A 9,791-nucleotide genomic window follows, 5' to 3' on the forward strand; every position below is an offset into this window, starting at 1 on the left:
ATGCGGGGGGGGGGGGACTTGGCACGACGCTGGCGAGGGACTTGGGTGGCGGGGAGGACTGAGAACGGCAAAGATGGCCGGGACTCGATGGATCTGGGCGGCGATTGGACTTAGCAGTGATTGGACCTCCGGGACGCCCTAGTTGGTCATGTCCAACAGAGAAGACAGGGAGAGCAGGGGAGGTTAGAGAGACAGGAAGGAGGGAAAGGATGAAGGAGAGGGCGCGATGGGACCTGCCTGCTGGTGACGCCTGGCCTCGGGTCGTCGGCGCATGGTGATGGAGACGAGATGGTACTGTGTGAGCAGAGGATGAGCTCGATACAGGGGCTCGGGGGCTCGCTTGTGGCTGATTTTGGGAGCAGGGTAGGAATGCGCGAGGAGGCAGGGAGCTCGGGGTAGGAGGCGTCAGGCGTCGGCTGCAGGAGCGAGAGGCCGCAGGCGCGGGGCTGCTTGGCCTTGGGCTGATGCTCGCCTGAGGGCAGGGTCCGATGAGGAGCATGAGAAGCAACTGCAGGCTTCGGTGGCTCTGGAGGGGATCAATGGATGAACTAGATCAGGAGGTGGAGGCGATGGGTTGGTATGGTGTTGAAAACGAGGGAGGATTTTGGATCGGGGAGGATCCCGAGGTGGATGGAAAGACCAGGTGGAGTGGCGGTGGAGGAGGGATTGGATGGGACATATCTCCTAAAAATTAGGGTTAGACTGGTATTTATAGTGGTGGACTAGGTTAGGGGCAAGATATGGACCCTCCGATCAAAATCGAACGGTTCAGAAAAATAGACTAGGTGAATTCAATAAGAAACCGAAGATATTTCAGGGATGTTTGGGGATGATCCGGACCCATTGGTGACAACTCCCGGGTCGGGTCCGAAGAAGTTTTTGAATGCGCGGGAGGGGTCGATGCACTGTGCAGAGAGACTCCGGTTTAGGCAGGAGGGAAAACAAAGAACAATGTTGCAAGTGTGGTTGGACTCGGACCGGCCAATGATGACAAGGGAGAGACGCGGCAACTATGAACAGATGCAAGTTTTATGAAAACATGTAGATGCAATGCGCATGTTGGTATGATGAAATGCAACAAACAAATAAAAACACACGGCGACAACGAAAAACATGAAAGGCGTCTGGAGCGTCGGTCTCGGGTCGTCACAACTATCCTCCACTTACACGAGATCTCGCCCCAAGATCTAGGGATGACAAACGGAAGAGGAAGAAAATAGGTAAAACTAAGTTGCTTCTTTGACAAACGAGTGAAACCAAAGAACCTTGAGAGGTTGAACAACTTGTAAGAAAGAATACAACAAAGATGAACAAAGTTGAAAACACTCCGTTAGAAAAGAGGAACAAGGAACATTATGAGAACCTTGTAGGTTGAAAGACATAAGAAAAGGGTTACAATGAACAAGAAGTACATGCAAGCACTCCGGTTGAAACGAGATGTACAAGGAACGATAAAGATCAATTACGACAACACTCCGGTTGGAAATGGAAGGCATATAATATGAACTTGGCAAAATGAAAGCACTTGGATGAGACTCCGGTTAAAATAGGAATGATAGACACGACACTCCGGTTAAATGAAAAAGCAAGGAAAAGAAAATGATCTTGAGAAATCGAGATGATTGGTCGAAGAGAGCAATAACACAATGCCTCTGGAACAAATAAAAGAATTGAGTGAAAAGATCAGAGAAGAAAACAACCTCTTCTACCTCAAATGATTTTTAAAGAGCATCCTTGCAAGGAAGGATTGAACGGAGTTGTTGAAAAATCAACAGCGACAAGGGATAGGCCTGTTATGGGCTTATCGAAAACATGATCAGGGCACAATCGCATTCCGAGCACATAGCAAGGTGTACATCATTACAACATACCATGTACTGAATAGATGAGCATAAAAGAGAAAGGCTTACACTTGCCACAAGCTACAAGATGAATACAATAGTTGATGCGGAGCATCCTACGATCATCCCCATGTACACTACGACTACTCCCCGTGCCCCAAAAGGACATACGATGAGACCTCGACTATACACCATTGGACGCAAGGTGAACTCGCTCCTCTCTGAACCATCACTTTCCACATATGAGACATGGCTACTACCTCAAATATATCTGCTATGCATGACCAGGAACAGAGAGGAAGACCATGGAAAAGATGGCGAGGACACCAAGTACAAGAACTACTGAAGAAGCTCCAGCGAGCGGACGTCCGTACGACACTGGACGACCGGCCTCTCACAGCGAGTGGATGTCCGGCCCTCGATGGTCGACCGACGCCTGAAGACCAGCCTACACTAGCTACAGACTTCATAGCGAGTGGATGTCCGACCCTGCACCGGACATCCGAAAATATTAACGGAAGTCCAAGACTACCGGACGTCCGGTGTCCCGACAACAGAACACTTTCAGCGGACGTCTGGCGCTAGCGGATGACCGGTCCCGCTAGAACCAGCGAAAGTCCGGTGCCCAGCGGACGTCCGGTCCCTGGCTGTGTCCAGTTGTGGGCTGAGGCCCATGTACTCCTTCACTTTGCCCCCCTATTGTACTATGACTATAAATAGAACTCTCCCTCCTGCTAGCTAGGTTTAGCGTTGTGATAGCTCATATTAGAGATAGAGCCTCGCTCATCCATACGGATCTACTCCATGAGAGAGACCGCGGCCTCTACGGAGAAGATCCACCTTGGATTCAAGACCCCTCACGGGAAGATCCCCTCGTGGATTCAAGACCTCCTCACGGAGAAGAACCGATTACCTCTTGTATCGTCCTTTCTTGACTTTGGATCGTGTATCTCTCTTTGTGTTTCGAGGATCTAGCACATGTGTGATCGTGCTTGTTGGTTTGAGTGATTCCCCTCGTGTTCTTCGTGTTCTTCACGGGATCCGCTCCTTTCGTGAAACATCGGCCATCTAGGGTTCCACCCTACATCATCTTGGTATCATGAGCCACGTTGATCATGATTTCGGAGCCTCCCCTCTTTGTTTTCTAGCTTGATTTTGTTGTGTTCTTCCCCAAATTTCGAAAATCCCCACCAAAAATAGCTCCAATTTTTTTGTGATTTGTTGGTTTGATGTTATTTTGTTGATTTTGATCCATGGATTTGCTTGGTTTCAAGTGGATCTTGCATTTCCCCAAGTTTTCCCATCTTTCATCCAGGAAATCTCCTCAATTTTGACCCCAAAATCCCCTAATTCCGCCCAAAATCGCGTCCTGGATCTGAATTCACGTTGACCCCGACCCACCGGACGACCACCACTTTCCGGTCGTCTGGAGCCCTTGGAACAACGGACGTCCGCAACCTTACGAATGACCGCAACCCCTAACCCGAGCTGAAATTAGCGGATTTCCGACCCGACCGGATGTCCGGCGACCGGACAGTCATCCATTTCCGGACGTCCGCTACCTGTAAAAACTGACTTCGCTGAAATTTTGACAACAAGCTTTCCGCACAAAAGGAGGATCAAGATGCAATGATGGAGGAGATTCGGACCTTGTTGATCAACCGTTCTTCCCCTTCATCATCCTCAAGGCGACGGCGTTCAAGTCACAAGTCTTCGGAGCGCAAAAATGATGCAAGCACAAGTCTTCCACGTCCACATCTCCATGGCGACCACCATCACGTTCGTGATCCACCTCGTCATGAAGGGAAAGTCACCTCCAAGCAACATGTGCACGGCGATGACGAACGACATCTACTATGAGCTCAAGTGCGACAACGCCAACATCATCATGACGATGCTCACCAAGCGCAAATGCACAAGTCCCAACAATCCCTACTTCACGCCAAGGCCAACCTTCATCAGCATAAGAGAAGACCGTGAGACGAGCACCACCAAGACGGAGCTATGGCTACAACAACCACTTCGGCATCTTCGCCAAGTTCTATCAAGGCATCTTTGCCTTTGGACGTACGGCATCTTCGCCTACTTCCCGTGAGTTCACCTACATCGACATCGTCAAGTACAAGGCGACCACCTATGAGCGAGGGCGACCCTTCCATCTTCGGAAGCCCCCCAAGGAAGATGGCCGAGCATGGGACACCCCCTTCGGTCATGGAGACGAGCTACGAGGTGCCACATCATATGGGCCTCCTACAACAAGACGATGACAAGAAGGTCAAGCAAGGGCCATCCCCTTCGACCACGGCGACGAGCACGAACCTCTTCAACAACATGAAGACGACGCCCATATTGGACTCATACTCTGAGTCAAGCTACGAGACCGCACATGAGACCTTATCTTTGGTCTTAGAGGAGAGTGATGATGTGCCATCTTCGTCCTTCATCCACGGCTACGACTATAACATGATTGAGCATGGAGACATTTGCACCAACATCTCTCCGACACCGACATGTGACGAGATGCCCCAATTTCCATGTGAGGAGAGCCACCACCACATGAGTGACATGAGTGACTCCACCATACGTGACATTGATAGCATTTCCTATGAGAGCACTAGCCCCATACACGAGAGCATGCCACACATCCTATGTGAGGTTGAGAGCCATTTGAGTGACTCCACCAACCATATGAGTGAGAGCATCCAAGAGAGAGTGAGTTAGCCACAACACTTAGTGAGTGAGGTAGTTGACATGGAACGTGAGGCCACTATGATTTCTAACGACTTAACCTCTACTCCGAGTGTGTTTTCTTCTTTGGTGCTAGGTCTCCTACATGACGACATGCCTATCCTCGATGAGTCCATACCTCCAATGGAGACAACGATGGCCATGGTGGAAGAAGATGCACCCCCACATGGTTCCATCAAGATGAAGATGACCACGACTTGGTCTTCGACACCTCACCTACAACACATGAGCGATGCTCCAAAGGTAACATAGGTGATTGTGCTTCTCTTGTCCCACTACTGGACTATTTTACGAATGATTGCTTGGATGATGTTGACACACCTATTCCCATGCTTCATGCTAGCACGACTTCCTCATGTCATGACTTACCTATTTATGATGAATATGATGACGAGCATGTTGAGTTGCCTAGTTGTGATGTTATGCTCCATAGGATATCATGTGAAAATTCTTTTGGTCACATCATGTTTGACAATCCTTTAAAGTTTTCATATGCTATGAGTGAGATCTCCCATATTGCATCATTTCAATCTCAACATAGTAACTATGCATGCCCCATCAAAATAAATCCCATTTGCACTTATGGCATAGATGAAAATATGATGGTCATTGGCTTTTGTTTTTCATGTGATGATATTGCCATGCTTCCTTTACATGATTTGCGCAATTCATATACTATGCCATGCCATGATCACAATTTTCCAAATATGCATTGTTTTGGATGTTGTCAATATTCTCCGTGTGATGTTTCCATTAATGCTCATGAGGAGACCCCCATAGTTTCCTCATACATATTAGGAGATTTTGATGCATTCCATACTTTGCATGATTCCCATAATTGCTTGCACCATATGCATTCCATGAATAATAATGCTCTACATATTTCCCATCATGCACTAAACAATTTGGGTCTCCATTATGCTACAGATAAAAACAAACCTATCATGATGGATGACATGTTTCTCTATCATGCATCTCATTTATTTGAGCATTGGATATTTTGTGCTAACCAACACAAGCATGTGCGCATCATAATGGATGATGTGTACATATACCACGCACACACAATTTTCCCTTTGTCTTTGTTTTGTGTAGGTACTCACATGTACTCGTCAACCTCTCAATCCCAAGAGTTGACGAAACGAGCTCTTGAGAGCAACGACGATTTGGGATCCCATGGATTGTCCTTCCCACTGTTCTCTTCGCGCAATGACTACGGGCATCTATTCCACTTGGCTCTCACACGGCTATGGGCTATATATCACTTGTTACTTTATGCCCATTGTATCTTGTTCACTTTGCATGTTATGCATCTTTACATGATTTTGCCATGCAATTGTAGCAGTTCCTTGCATCTACCCATGATTCACCATTATGCTACTCCTATGTGTATTTGCATGCTTGGTGGAGATCCTTGTTGCTATTGCCATGTTTATCATGTGCCTCATGCTATTGATGCTCGTTGTGTTGGGAGAGTCATGATGTCCCATTGCTATTTACATATGGCCTCTCACCAATACATTGATGATATTTTGCTCATATCTTGTTTTCATGATTGTGCTATGTCATGTGAATTATTCATGCGCACTATTTTCACCCATGACATGCTTGACAACATCCCTTCTAGTATGTTGCATCTTCACACTACTAGCTTGCTTGACTTGATCACTATGATTGCTTGCTTTGTCGCATCACCCATGTTCCACTTGTAGTGACCAGACCTCAAACAGTCTGATCTCTGTGCTCCGGTGTCATCCCTGGATCAGTAATGCTGACACCACACAGTACTCGGAGGATTTATAGCAGAGTAGCAATCACACACTTATTACATCGAGTGTCTCAAAAGAGAACTTATTACAATAAATATGGCTTAAGGCCATCTAATTACGATAACCGCGGAAGGCTTGGAAGATAAGTGAGTCCATCAACTCCAACGGCATCACTGAGTATAGAACCACGACCTAAAAACTCCTTAATCGTCGTCTGAAAAGTCTGCAGCATTAACGTTGCAGCCCGAAAACGGGTCAGCACATGGAATATGCTGGCAAGGTAACACATAGAGAGTAATGGAATGCAACAGCTATACTATATGCATATTTGGCTGGTGGAAAGCTCTATGGTTATAGTTTTGCATAAAGCCAATTTTTCCCTACTTCAAAGGAATAAATTTAATTACTATCATGGTGGTTGTTAAACATTGAGAATGGTTGACAGCATTCTCAATCCCAATTAAGCATCATCATTAACCCAACAACATTAATTTTAGAGTAACATGTTGAGATTCACATGATAATCCAGATACTAGATACTCAAGATGTCCATAACCGGGGACACGACTAATCATGATTAGTTTGTTACACTCTGAAGAGGTTTGCGCACTTTTCCCCACAAGACTCGATCGCCTCCGTTGGATTTCTCACACTACATGGTGTTTGAGAAACGGATGACCGAGACACAGTCTTTCAGAAGCGCTAGCACCTTACGATGGATAGACCGTTACACCTACTTTCCCCTACATCTGCTAGTCTACCCTGTAAGAGTTTGCACGACTTAATCAACTATGCCAGAGCCCATAATGGCTTGTGGCTGCACATGGAAGTTTCTAGTTTGAAAAATCTCATGATCCCTTTGAGCCTGGGTGGCGGTCCAAAAGAAAACAGGCAGGTCCTGGAATACCCAGGTGCCTCAATCCACCCCGATGTGTATTTAAGTTGCCACCTTAGATAAACCATTAATTATCAATCTCACATCTGTCATGGATTTCACTCACCCAATCCACGTCTACTAGCATAGCATGGCATAATAAGCAAACGTAGAAGTAACTCCCAAAGGTTTGATAATAAACAGGTAATAGGTACTACCTCATCTACTTCCCATCCCACAGTTTAATTAGATCCTAATCATGCAATGTGTGAAGATTGATCTAATGCAAAAAAACTGGGTTGTAGAAAAGGTATGATCAAAGTGTTACTTGCCTTGCTGATGATCCGCGAAACCTAACGATTCAAAGTAACAGGCGGCGCACTCCGGGTACTCTATCGCAGGCAAACAAACAAGCATACAATAAGTACTCATCTAAGGCACAGGTAAAACTCAAATAAGAGATCTAACCAGAAGGTTCAACTTAAGAACTCCGGTTGGCAAAAAGAATCAAATGAACGAAGCAAAGAAAGTCAAACGGCGAAAGAAAACAACTTCGTTCTAGTAATCTGAACCTAAGTCAAATTTTACAGTAGCAAAAACTTGTTTAAGTTGATTATTCGGATAGAGGGTTTCGAGACGAAACTCCAGGCGCTTGAATCGCCTGATTCCGATAAACGAGCGAAAAGTTAAACTAAAACGAAAATCGGATCAGAAATCGCGATCAGAAAATAACCGCGGAAAATCCGACGAAAAAGAAAAACGACGAATTTTTTTTTAAACGGCACGGATTTCGAGGTGCGGCGAACCTCGGGCGACGCGCGGCTCCGGCGGATCGGCGGCGGGGCGGCGGCGGCTGGCGGCTAGGGTTAGGGCACGGCTAGGGTTTCGGGGCGGCTGGGCCTTCGGGCTGGCTTGCCCCGGCTTATAAAGGCCCCGCCCAGGCGGAGTCCTGGCCGAGTACGGCCCATAGTCGGTTCCGTTTTTTTTTTGCTCGGAAGAAAAAAAATAAAAAAATACTAAAGGGACTCCAAAAATCCCGAAATAAATTTTCCCTGGCTTCTAAAATCAAGCCCAACAAAGTGAACATTTATTTGGGCCCTAAATGCAATTTTGAAAAACGCGCATTTTTCCTAATTCAAATAAAAACAAGAAAAAACTCCGAAATAAAACTATTTGATTTTTTTATTAAATCCTCAATATTTCTATATTTTGGGAAAGTCATTTTATTCCCTATCTCATATTTTTGTAATAGAAATAATATATGATAAAATAAATAAAATCGAATGATCCTATTCTCAAAATTTGAGAAAACTCAAATGTGAAAATAACGAAATCCCCAACTCTCTCCGTGGGTCCTTGAGTTTTATAGAATTTTCTAGGATCAAAACCCGAAGCAAATAAAATATGATATGCATGATGATCTAATGTATAACATTCCAAATTGAAAATTTGGGATGTTACACCACTATTACTCGCTTTATTGGGTTGATGACATATATGTTCGTGCCTCTCACATGATACATCTTGTTCATTGTCGCTTGCCTCCAATTGTTGCATCTATGCTTATTGATCATGGAGACTTGGACATATTACTTGTGATGCATGCTTGTTTGACTGAGCTTATTGTCTTTGGTTGTACTCGCATCATATGCTTTCATACCATACCACACCTTGTCCTTTCTAATGATGAGCATGATGCATACACTTGTTGGGTATCTTACCACATGAATGATAGGTTTTGCATTTCCGCTAACCTCATTTGTTTTTTCGAGTGTTTGTCATGTTCTTTCGTTTTGAAGGATTCACAAGGCGGTACCACCATGAGACAACTTGGTCATGTGAAGGCGTACACGATGCGTGACACCAACATTTTCGACATTCTCATAAAGGTGACCTCCTTCCCTTTGAGCCATCCTCACATACGCATATTGGACGGGTCAATCTTTCATTGTTGTCTCCTTCTTGTTGTCTACATGATACATCTCGCGAACAGAGGAGCGACATTGGAGATTGGCTCTATGGGCCATCACATTGAGGAGCACTCAGACTTATTGGATGCACCTTCGAACCTCCACTCATGCCACGACATCAAGAATTGGTACACCAACACCTCCATATTTGTTGATTGTGCTCGCACATGTCATTCTCAATGGACATATCATACACATGACAAATTTGCATCTTATGCATGGATTGACTCACATTATGATTGACTTGTTGCATCTTGTATTCCCATGTCATCCATGATATATGAGCTTGCGCACTTTCTTAGCAAATTTGTTGTGATCTTTCTTGATGGCATCTTCATACATCATGATCATATTGCCCATCATCAATTGCATGATCACATACTCATATTGAGCACCCATTACCATGTTCATGCTTTTGATAAACCATCCCATTATGACATCAATTTGCACAATGGTTGCATTGATCACATTCACAATACATTTGTGTGCATAATGAATGCATTTGCACCCATGAATGCTTTACATCTCATTCTATACCATCTTGATAAGCTTCATGCGCTTGGTCACGAACAATCTTGCCGAACGGACT

The sequence above is a fragment of the Triticum aestivum genome, chromosome 1A (genome assembly GCF_018294505.1).
Source record: "Triticum aestivum cultivar Chinese Spring chromosome 1A, IWGSC CS RefSeq v2.1, whole genome shotgun sequence".
Lineage (NCBI taxonomy): Eukaryota > Viridiplantae > Streptophyta > Magnoliopsida > Poales > Poaceae > Triticum > Triticum aestivum.